Below are 12,315 nucleotides of genomic sequence, written 5' to 3'. Positions count from 1 at the left end.
CCATTGCCACCAACAGTTTTCTGGCCCTAATCGTTTTCCTAAACGGAGGCCTAACGAGTTGCCATCCACCACCACCTAGCTGAACTTATTCTTGGAGTGAACAAATTCTCCTTTAACTCCACTCACTTCCTTTAAATAAAAGATGTTGCTATGGAAACCCATATGGGCCCTGGCCAAGCCTGCCTTTTCATGGAATGCGTGGAACATTTTTTTGTTCCAGTCCTACTAGGGTCTCCCATCTCACTTCTTACTCATACATTTGTTGCCATTTCCTGCTCTTTACCTCCTGCCCCGAACTGAAAAATATCAACTTTGCTTCCAATCCCCATCCTTTCCTTGTCTTCACATGGTCCATCTCCAACTCTTCACTTCCTTGACTTCTCTCTCTATTTCTGGGGACAGGCTGTCGACCATTATCTACTATAAGCCTATCGACTCCCATAGCTACCTTGACGACTCTTCCTCCTGCTCCACTTCCTGGAAGGACTATATTCCATTCTCCCAGTTTCTCCATCTCATCTATTCTAACAATGCTACCTTCTGTAAGTGCTTCTGATATGTCTTCCTTCTCCTCAACCAAGGATTCCCGTCACCATGTCCATCCCATTTCCTGCACTTTTACTCTGACCGCTTCCCCTCACTCCCAGAACCACGATGAATTTCCCCTTGTTCTCACCTTCCAACCCACATCCAATGGAACATCCTCCACTATTTCTGCCACCTCCAGTGTGATGCCACTACCAAACACATCTTTCCCTCCCTGCCCAGCATTCCAATGGGACTGTTTCCTCTGTGACAGCGGGGTCCACTCTTCAATTACCCCCAACACACCCCTCCTCTTCCCATACAAGTGCAGAAGATGCAACACCTGCCCTTTTACCTCCTCTCTTCCCATTGTCCAGGACCCAAACACTCCTTCCAGGTGAAAACAGCGATTTACCCATACTTATTTCAATTTAGTTCACTATTCTCTGCTCACAATTCGGTTTCCTCTACACTGGAGAGCCCAAATACAGATTGGTTGATCACTTTTTTGGAACAGCTCCTTTCAGTCTGCAAATGTGACCGTGTGCTTCTGGTTGTCTGTCATTTTAATTCCCACTCTGACCTATCTCTCCTACACAGTTCTAATGAAGCTCAAGGAACAGCATCGGGCGGCACAGTGGTTAGCACCGCAGCCTCACAGCTCCAGCGACCCGGGTTCGATTCTGGGTACTGCCTGTGCGGAGTTTGCAAGTTCTCCTTGTGACCGCGTGGGTTTTCGCCGGGTGCTCCGGTTTCCTCCCACAGCCAAAGACTTGCAGGTTGATAGGTAAATTGGCCATTATAAATTGCCCCTAGTATAGGTAGGTGGTAGGAGAATTGAGGGAAGGTGGGGATGTGGTGGGAATATGGGATTAATGTAGGATTAGTATTAATGGGTGGTTGATGTTAGGCACAGACTCGGTGGGCCAAAGGGCCTGTTTCAGTGCTGTATCTCTAAATAAAAAAAAAGCATCAAATCTTTTGATTAGGCACTTTATAGACTTCCAGTCTCAACAAGGTCAATAAATTTAGATCATAACGACTGCTCCCATTTTTTTGGGCAGCAGGTGCTGGTAATGTTTTTGCTGATGTCATTTACAGCTCCACTGGACGCATCTTTTGTTTCTTCACTTGTCCCATTACCACCCACTTTTGTCATTTAATCTTTCCCGCCTTCCAACGCTAGCACAGATCTTCGCTTCAGTTGTTTCCTCTGCTTCCCCCCCCCCACCTTTCCCTACCTCTCGACTTGCTTAAAACCTGTTACCTCTTTAACTTCTTCCGGCTCCAACGTTAACTGTTTCTCTCTCCATAGACGCTGTCCGACCTGCTGAGTAGAACATTTTCCGTACTATTTTGCTTTTGTATAATAAAAAGGTTAATGGAACAACAGGTCTTATGATAAGAGATATAGAATGTAAAAAGGTGAGAAGTTACGGTGACTCTTAGTATAAAATCTTCCTGAGAGAGTGTAGTAAGGTGTACAGTTTTGGGTTCCACACTATAGGAAAAGTGTTAATGCATTAGCGAGGGTACAGTGCAGACTCAAAGGGCAATGGTCTGCAATGCAAAAATACAATTATTAAGAAAGAGTTGAAAAGTTAGGGCTGTTGTTGTTAGAAGAGATTACAAAGTGATTTGATAGAAGCAATTTAAAACTATGAGATGAGACAAGGAAAATTATGGTCATTGGAGGCTCCAAAAATCATGCGTTTCCAGAAGCGTCTGCAGAACATCGCTTATTCAACATGGCATTCTCCATGCTCTTAGAAATGTCTTCACAAATGATACACAAAATAACTCATGGGTACACTTACTGCACCCATTGTCACCGACCTCCACTGGGTTCCCATGTCTCTCATTCATTTTCAAATCTTTCTAGTTTCAATTGTCATCATTGTAATCGCCCCCAGGTCCCATGTCGCTGTGTGCACCTCTACTTCTCCAACACCAGCCTAATTTTTGATTCCCATCTCTTCCACTATGCGCCATAGTTTTCAACCACTTACTCAGCCACTGTATTACCATCTCTAAAAATCCCTTCCTTAGATTCCCTATCTTGTCACCTCCGAATGCCTTCAAAATTGTGGCAAGACTTGATTGTGCTTCCGCCCCTTCCTGGTCCTCCTTCCATTCTTTCTCATGTCCAATCACTGGCCACCAGCCAAGAATGTGCTCTCAGCCATTTCTTGTAATTTTAATGAGTGCCACGGTAATGGAAGCTGTTGCATTGAGCCAATTGTAGCCTGCCCACCACTGCATCTACCCCAATTGGCATCAACTGCTTCTGAATTAGTTTGGTCTTGTGCCTACAGCATCAGCTTATAACAAATGGTTATTAAGCAACAGAGACAATAGAAAAGTTATCACATTCTGCAGAAGACGGCAGCGGGAAAAACAAATTTTAAAAAGCGGCAATGCAAAAGTCATATGGTTAGCTGTCTTTAGCACAAACCTGTAAGGTTTAGTTACACATAATGTTATCAATCAACTGAGCCATTGACGACGTGCTAGATATTTTATAAAAGAAAAAAGTACAATCATGAAGAAATATTCTATTTTGATATTAATGGCAGCCACCTCCATGCTGAAGGCACCTTTCTAACTCTCTCCCATTCAACAACTGAAGGTATTTGGAAAATATCTGGAATGAGATATGCAATTAGAATATGAGATGAAACTAGCAAGAAATAAAAACAGACAGTAAGAGCTTCTTCAAGTATATAAAAAGGAAGAGAGTAGCTAACGTAAATGTTGGTCCCTTATAGAATGAGACTGGGGAATTAATAATGGGAAACAAGGAAATGGCCGAGACTCAATAAATATTTTATATCTGTCTTCACGGAATAGTAGAAAATCAAGGGGCAAAAAGGAGAGGGGAATTTAAAACAAACACCATTACCAGAGAAAAAGTACTAGGAAAACTAATGGGACTAAGGACTCAAGTTCCCTGGGTCTGATGGCCTACACCTAGGGTCGTAAAAGAAATGGCTGCAGAGATAGTGGATGCACTGGCCACTATCTTTCAAAATTCCCTAGATTCTGAAAAACTACAAATATAACACCTCTATTCAAGAAAGGAGGGAGATAGAAAGCAGGAAAATATAGGCCAGTTAGCTTAAAATCGGTCATTGGGAAAATGCTGGAATGTATTATTAAGGAAGTAGTAGCAGGACATTTAGAAAATCAATCAAAATCATGTTTGACAAATTTGAGAGTTCATTGAGGATGTAACAAGCAGGGTGGATAAAGGGGAACCAGCAGATGTAGTGTATCTGGATTTCCAAAAGGCCTTCTATAAGGTGCCACATAAAAGTTTACTGCACAAGGTAAGAGCTCAGTGTTGGGAGTAATATATAAGCATGGATATAGGATTAGTTAGCTAACAAGAAAGACAGTCGGGATAAATGGGGTATTTTCAGGTTGGCAAACTGTAACTAGTGAGGTGCTGGGGCCTCAACTATTTACAATCTACATTAATGACTTAGATGAAGGGAAAGAGTGTATTGTAGCCAAATTTGCTGATGATACAAAGATAGGTGGGAATGCAAGTTGAGGAGGACACAAAGAATCTGCAAAGGAATATAGGTAGGTTAAGTGAGCGAGCAAAAATTTGGCAGAGTAGAATAGAACCGTAGGAAAATGTGAACTTGTCCACTTTGATGGGAAAAGCAGAAAAGCAGATTATTTAAATGGAGAAAGACTGCAGAATGCTGAGGTACAGAGGAATCCGTATGGCCTTGTACATGAATCACAAAACGTTAACATGCAGGTACAGCAAGTAATTAGAAAGGCAAATTGAATGTTGGTCTTTATTACAAAGGAGATTGAGTATAAAAATAGGGAGGTCTTGCTACAACTGTACAGGGCGTTGGGGGTGAGACCACAATTTAGAGGACTGCATACAGTTTTGGTCTCCTTATTTAAAGGAGGGATTTAATTGCATTGGAGGCAGTTCAGAGAAGGTTCATTAGATTGATTCCTGGGATGAAGGGGTTGTCTTGAGGAAGGGTTGAGCAAGTTGGGCCTATACTCATTTGAGTTTTGGAAAGGTGATCTTATTGATATATACAGATTGAGGGGGCTTGACAGGGTAGATGCTAAGAGGATGTTTCCCCTTGTGGGGGCACAGTTTCAAAATAAGGGGTCTCCCTTTAAGACAGAGATGAGGAGGAATTTTTTCTCTCAGAGGGACATTAATCTTTGGAATTCTCTACCCCAGAGAACAGTGGAGGTTCGGTCATTGAATATATTTAAGGCTGAGCTAGACAGATTTTAGATCTACGTGAGAGTCAAAGGTTATGAGAAAGCAGGCAAGAAAGCGGAGTTAAGGCCACAATCAGATCAATCATGATCTTATTAAGTGGCGGAGCAGGCTCGAGGGACCAAATGGCCTACTCCTGCTCCTATTTCTTATGTTCTTATAACTTTTGTTACAGAACAGGGGAACACAGAGCAATTGAATTCAATAAAGCTAGCAATTTGTGGCTGGCACAGAAAAAAAAAAGCACGAAAGCTCTAGAACTCCCTTCCTAAACCTCTCCCTCTCTTCCCCCTTTCAGACACTCCTTAAAATCTACCTCTTTGACCAGCTTTTGGTCACATATACTAACAGTTCCTTATGTGGCTTGGTGTAAAATTTTGTTTGATTATGCTCCTGTGAAATGTCTTGAGATCTTTTACTACATTAACTGATTCAAACTCCAATGACTACAAAAAACAGATCCTGGGAATGATATAAGAATTACGAATTAGGAGAAGATGGCCATTCGGCCCTTCTAGCATGCTCCGCCATTCAATAGGATCATGGCTGATCTGTTTATGTCTCGAATTACACATTCCCGTCTACCCCCATTAACCTTTGATTCCCATGCCCAAGCATCTATCTACCCCCACCTTAAAAATATTCAATGACCACGCCTCCGCCACCTTCTGAGACACAGAGTTCCAAAGTTGCACAACCCTCTGAGAAAAAAAAATTCTCCTCATCTCTGTCCTAAAAGGGCGACTCCTAATTTTAAAACAGTGCCTCCTAGTTCTGGACTCACCCAGAAGAGGAAACATCCTTTCTCCATCCACCTTTTCAAGACCATTCAGGATCTTATATACTTCAATCAAGTCTCCCCTGATTCTTCTAAATGCCAATGAAAACAAGCCCAGTCTATCCAACCTTTCCTCATAAGACAATCCGCTCATTCCAGGTATCAATCTAGTAAACCTCCCCTGAACCACCTTCAATGCATTTACATCCGTTTATCGCCAATGGGAAGCTGAAGAGCACCAATTCTAGCTATAAAGATATTTAACAGCAACAAGTGGCGCAGTGGTTAGCACCGCAGCCTCACAGCTCCAGGGACCCGGGTTCGATTCTGGGTTCTGCAAGTTCTCCCTGTGACCGTGTGGGTTTTCGCCAGGTGCTCTGGTTTCCTCCTACAGCTAAAGACTGGCAGGTTGAAAGGTAAATTGGCCATTGTAAATTGCCCCTACCGCAGGCTTAATATAAATGGGTGGTTGTTGGTCGGCACAGACTCGGTGGGCCAAAGGGCCTGTTTCAGTGCTGTATCGCTAACTAAAAAATAAATAAATAATGCATTTGAGTAGAGAAGGTTAAAAGGAGATTTGGTCGGGATGTTTAAACTATTGAAGGACTTAAATCAAGTTTCCAACGGCTAAAGGGTCGATAACAAAGGCCACAGATTTAGGGTGACTGGCAAAAGAATCAGAGGTAATTTTACGAAAAAAAAATTTAAAACTCAATGAGTGGTTAGAGTTTGGAATACATGCCTGTTAGGGTAGTGGATGCAGATCCAACAGTAGCTTTAAAAAGGGAATTGGATAAATACTTAAAGGAGAAAAAACTGCAGGGATATGATGAAAGAGCAGGGAGGAGGGGAAAAAAGAGCTGGCATAGACCTGATGCGTACTATTCTCTGATTCTAAAGGCGCCAAGTTGTTGTTAGATTGTCATTGAAACCTCAGCTGGTTCACTAATATCCTTCAGGGAAAGGAACCTGTCGCATCTCCCTGGACTGGCTTACATGATGTGGCTGATTCTTAAAACCCTCTGAAATAGCCTAGCAAGACCTTTAGATACAAATAACTACGACATGAGGGCCGTAGACGTGGCCATGCCGACATCATCCACATCTACAGACTACGGTTTTAAAAATGTTTTGCACTGCTGTCCAGATTCCAAAAAGAGAACGGAGCCTCCACTCGCTCAGTATGGCATGATTCAACTAGATGGATGGATTATTGTCACTTCCCTGATACAGGCAAGCATCCATTATTGCACACGCTCATAAGAAAATTTCTGGTAGATTACCTACTGAGCTATGACATGGATAAGGCAGCAACAAATGGATCCTTGATGACCAGAGGTTAATTTCTAACCTGCACTATGGCTGCAATTGACCTCGGCAAGAGGCTCATTATCCAGTGTTCTAGCTCTCAATTATTATCTGGTGATTCCTGCTGGAAATTATGCATGTGTGGATACTGGATGTGAGTCTGTCCCCACTGTTGAATTACCAGCCAACACCATCCAGGAAGAGGCAAGATAAATAGGGGGGGGGGAAAAGCTACAAAAATTCTCAATACCTGCACAATGTAGATATTGACCTCAAGTATTTTGTTCTGTAATGTGTTCCGAAAGTGCCTCTGCGTTTTGTTAAATATATTTTTTGAGGATTCATTTTGAAAGATTGAAGAAATGTTAAACTTTGGGGTTTTCAAAGGGAGTCATGTAAAGGCCACTTGACTTTTAAAAAAAAACAGTGCCTGGAAATGTTTATTTAAAAGGGCCACAGTGAAGAAAATAAGCCTTTCCGGGAAACCACCTGACTTCCAGCTCAATAAAGAACTCTAGGGAAATTGTTTACAAAGAAGTGACAGGTCAAGATTGATGAAGTCAAAAGGTTTACCTCCTGTTGTTGGTTTCACTTTTGAATAGTTTTGAGTTGGGGTTGAACTGTATAAAAAGGAAGAGAACTTCCAAGGAAGGACAGAAGATCACAACCCAGCTCAGCTTTCCAGCACCTCTCTAAAAGACCCTGAGAAAGCCACTGTATCAACTCATCTCGTCTCCTGTCTTTGAAGGAATGCCTGCTAAATTAATTCTCAACGCCGCATGAAAAGAATTGTTCTAAAAGATCTGAGTGACCCGTCTACGTGTACTCAGAGGCCAGACTGTGTGTCACAACATATCTCATCCGCTGTTTCTTCAAGAATGAGCAAGTATTTAGCCCAAGTGTTTTTTTGTCTGTAACAGAACTCTAAAAACAAAAAAAACCCTTTATTTTTCCGGTTAACCGGTGTGTATGAGAGGGAGCTACGGTTTTAATAAAAAGGGAACTTTAATATTTTAATCTGTGTGTTTACACTTTATTTCATTACTGGTTAAGACTTGTTTTTATAATAAACTGATAATTTTGAAGAAACCTGGTTGGTGTATTTTATTCTGGGATAAAAATAGAGTCTATGATTGACCGTATCGGTAAGCGGGAAAAAATTTAAATATACGTTATGACCCGTGGAAAAGTGGAACTAGAACAAACAGTGCACTCCTCCCGCCTCTGACAGAACATATGGTAGTACCACAGTGTCTCCAGAACTGGAAGGATCATGAGAGTTCTATATTTTCTGTCCTTCTGCCACATTATTACCACAGAATAAAAAAAAAGTAGTCTGCAGTAAAAGCAGTTTCCCGGTCAGTAGTTGATTCAGTCTTCCTGAAGTTAAGGCAGGGTCCTTGGGAGATTCAATATTTGCAAGAGCTCACCCAAAGAAGAGAATTTGAAAACCAAAGCCATTTGCTGGGATTTAAGTGTTAAAGGGTATGCATTTATATAAACCCCATCTTGCTGATGTGCAAGTAAACATCTCAAATCTTGGATATGTGAATATACACCCATCACACTGATATGTGAAGTTACTCACAAAAATGCAATCTTCCTCAGCAGTAAAGAAACAAGCCAGTTCCAAAATAAGGAGAAAGAACTTCCACTGGCAGAACATTCGGTAACCAGATGCAACAGATTTAAGGTAATTGGCAAAAGAAACGGAGATAAGAATTTTTATTGCCCAAAACACAATGAGTTGTTGTGGTCAGGAATGCACTTTTTTATTGCTTTCATGGGATGTGGGTGTCACTGGCAATGCCAGCATTTGCTGTCCATCCCTAATTGCCCTCGAGAAGTTGGTGGTGAGCTGCCTTCTTGAACCACTGCAGTCCATCTCGTGAGAGTACACCCACAGTGCTGTTAGGGAGGGAGTTCCAGGATTTTGATCCAGCAACAGTGAAGGATCGACGATATATTTCAAAGTCAGGATGGTGTGTGGCTTAGAGGGGAACTTGCAAATGGTCGTGTTCCCATGCATCTGCTGTCCTCGTCCTTCTGGGTGGAAGAGGTTGCGGGTTTGGAAGGTGCTATCAAAGAAAGCATGGTCAGTTGCTGTAGTGCATCTTGTAGATGGTACACACTGCTGCCACTGTGCGTTGGTGGTGAAGGGAGTGAATGTTTAAGATGGCAGATAGGGTGTTGGCCACTTTGTCCTGGATGCTGTTGAGCTTCCTGAGTGTTGTTGGAGCAACACTCATCCAGGCAAGTGGAGAATATTCCATCACACTCCCGACTTGTGCCTTGTAGATGGTGGGCAGGCTCTGGGAGTCAGGAGGTGGGTTACTTGCCACAGAATTCCCAGCTTCTGATCTGCTCTTGTAGCCACAATATTTATGTGGCTGCTCCTGTTCAATTTCTTGTTAATGGCAACACTCAGGATGTTGATAGTGGGGGATTCAGCAATGGCAATGCCGTTGAATGTCATGGGGAAATGGTTAGATTCTCTTTTATTGGAGATGGTCATTGCCTGGCACTTGTGTGGTGTGAATGCCACTTGCCATTTATCAGCCCAAGCCTGAATAATGTCCAGGTCTTACTGCATATGGACACAGGCTGTTTCAGTATCTGAGAAGTTGTGAATGTACAATTTCAGTACCAATCAGCTGCGAACATCCCCACTTCTGACCTTATGAATGGAGGGAAAGTCATTGATGAAGCAACTGAAAGTGGTTGGGCCTAGGACAATACCCTGAGGAACTCTTGCATCAATGTCCTGGGGGTGAGATGATTGGCCTCCAACAACCACAACCATCTTCCTTTGTGCGAGGTATAACTCCAACCATGGAGAGTTTTCTCCCTGATTCCCATTGACTTCAGTTTTGCTAGGGCTCCTTGATGCCACACTCAGTCAAATGCTGCCTTGATGTCAAGGGAAATCACTTACACCTCACGAGTTCAGCTCTATTGTCCATGTTTGCACCAAGGCTGTAATGAGGTCAGGTACCAAGTAGCCATGGCAGAACCCAAACTGAGAGTCGGTGAGCAGGTTATTGCTGTTTAAGTGGTACTTGATACCACTGTCAACGAAAGGGAACTGGATAAATACTTGAAAAGGAAACATCTGTAAGGCCTATGGGGAATGAGCAGGGGAGAGGGACTAATTGGACAACTCATTCCATGAGCTGCACAGACACAATGGGCCAACTGGTCGCTTTCTGTGCTGTACGATTCTATGATTCTAATTATATTTTTTGAATATACTGTATTTATAGCATTATTTGTCCTTGAGAAACAAGCATGTAATCGGCTTCTAGAATTCTGTTGCCTGGGAGGAGGTGAACAAGGGGTCACTATTCTTCCTGTATTTTCTTCTCTCCTTGTGGGAAAGCCATTGGCCTCCACTTGTCAATTTTTCATGAAGGCACAGACAAGGATGCTTGAAGTACTACATTGCACCCGAAGTAAGCATGGCTGTCTCAGTGGCATAAATTTATATAGTTTCAATGTACTCCCACATGACAAGTAAAGAATACTCTCAGAACCCTTCATAAATTCACAGGTATTTACGATAGCTGGTTTATCAAGAATTATTAAATTCACTGAAATTATATAATTAGAAAATTAATTTTCATCTAACGGCAGTGGAGACCCATTTTTTTTGTGGGTATTAGGAATTGCTGTTTGATTCAAGCCTGCACTTGTCAGGCATTTGATGGAAGTGTAAATAATGGAGTACAGCACTGAAAACCTAGCATTTTACTGCGCACGTGCGGATCCCCGCCCGGCCTTTCATCACTCATACGTGCACTCTCTTGCAGCATCTCAATGCTCTGCAAAAATCAGAACTGAAGTATAAAATACCTTTGTAAAACAAAAAGCCACCAGTCAAAATGCAAGCAAATAATCAATGCCTTCCGTTTTTCGAACAAAAAAAGCAATTACAGCATCAAATAGAATTTTACATGAAGCAAACAGTTTTAAAGTATTTTTGAAATAGAAAATGGTCAGCATGACATGAGAAAAGTACTTATATGTCATAGTTTTAAAAATATAGCTTTTAAATTGACAATGCTGAGGATAATTGGACCTGATTGAGCAAAACCCTCATGTTATAATACATGATGGGGTGGGGTGAATCTATCACCCCCTTCAGCATTTCAGTAGCAATTAAGTGCTCCCCACTATTGCCTGAGCCCCAGGCAGCAACATTTGAAAGCTGCAGAGGACCAGGGAAATGAAGCAGTTCAATCCAGCTAAAAAAATAATTGAATTGTGATAATAGACTGCCTGTACTTTACTGGGGAATTGAGGACAGCAGGCTGATGGAAGGATTCACCAGATGGATACATTGTCGATTCCCTGTTTCAGTCCAGGCAAGAGTCCACTGATACACATTTTGTTGCTCACAAAACAAAATCTCCAGTAAAGCCATCAAAATCTCCATAATGCAATGTTATGGGTCTAAGGACGTGCAAGTGTGCTTATGCATCAGATATCATTCTGGGTGATATCTTCTCTTGATGATCAACCAGATCTACAAATGTTTACAAGAACTGGTTGATCAAGTCTTGAAAAACCTGATCAAAAAACATTCTACAGCAAAACAGCTTCCATTTACAAGCAGCAATACCAGTAAATCAAAAATTACAACCCCACAGACATACAAGGAAAAGAAAAAAAAAAATTCAGTGAAGCAGTATCACATGCAGCACCCTGCATTCAAATTTCTTTGCCAACGTTTCTCCCTACTGCCATTTCCTCCGAAAGCGCTGACGCACCGAGTATCTTACCCAAATGACTATTTTTCATCTGGACAAGGAGGGATACAAAATATGGGGCCATGTGGGGGCGGGGGTGCAAAGAGCTGCACAGCCATGCCAATTCAGTCCTGGCTAGGAGGTCCACATGAGGACTTTTCAGTGGGGTCACTAAATAATGACGAGCAGTGTGAACCTCATCAAACTTCCCTTCCCTACTCCATGGGAGTGGAAGTCAACTACAACATTCCAGCTGAAATCAGCACTTAAATGGTTCTGTGCTGAATTAGAGACAGTCCCTATCTAAAGATTAAGCTAGCTTTCACAACGATAAATACAATTTCAAAACATAAAATTTCAAATCTGAAACCAATTTTTTTTAAAGATCTCAATCAATGCCTCTTGAAGCCATACTTGTGACTCTGAAAGTTTAATGCTGAGTACAAATACAAAGTAAGGTCAGATACTGAAAAGCAAAACATTTGTGTCTCATTCTCAGAAGACGCAGTTGCAGGTAAGAACAGTGTTAAAGCAGGCTAGAACTTTGGGCGCGATATGTATAGGTAGTTACAGGGAGCAGGGAGTATAAGAATAAGTGTGTCCTGAACACATTGGCTCCTATTTATTTCACATTGCTGGGGCTGCAGCATCAATCCACAAACTGTTCATTTTCAGTTTATAGTTTGAAATAT

General features: G+C 41.9%; 1 protein-coding gene across 1 annotated transcript in view; it reads right to left on the bottom strand.

Moving 5' to 3' along the window:
• timm50 (translocase of inner mitochondrial membrane 50 homolog (S. cerevisiae)) overlaps window positions 1–12,315 on the bottom strand; it is a 168,605-nt gene that overhangs the window by 83,678 nt on the left and 72,612 nt on the right. The gene's annotated exons all lie outside the window — the stretch shown is intronic.

Source organism: Heterodontus francisci, chromosome 40 (genome assembly GCF_036365525.1).
Source record: "Heterodontus francisci isolate sHetFra1 chromosome 40, sHetFra1.hap1, whole genome shotgun sequence".
Lineage (NCBI taxonomy): Eukaryota > Metazoa > Chordata > Chondrichthyes > Heterodontiformes > Heterodontidae > Heterodontus > Heterodontus francisci.
The sequence above is the reverse complement of the archived record's forward strand: the minus strand, read 5'-3'. Positions and strand labels throughout refer to the sequence as shown.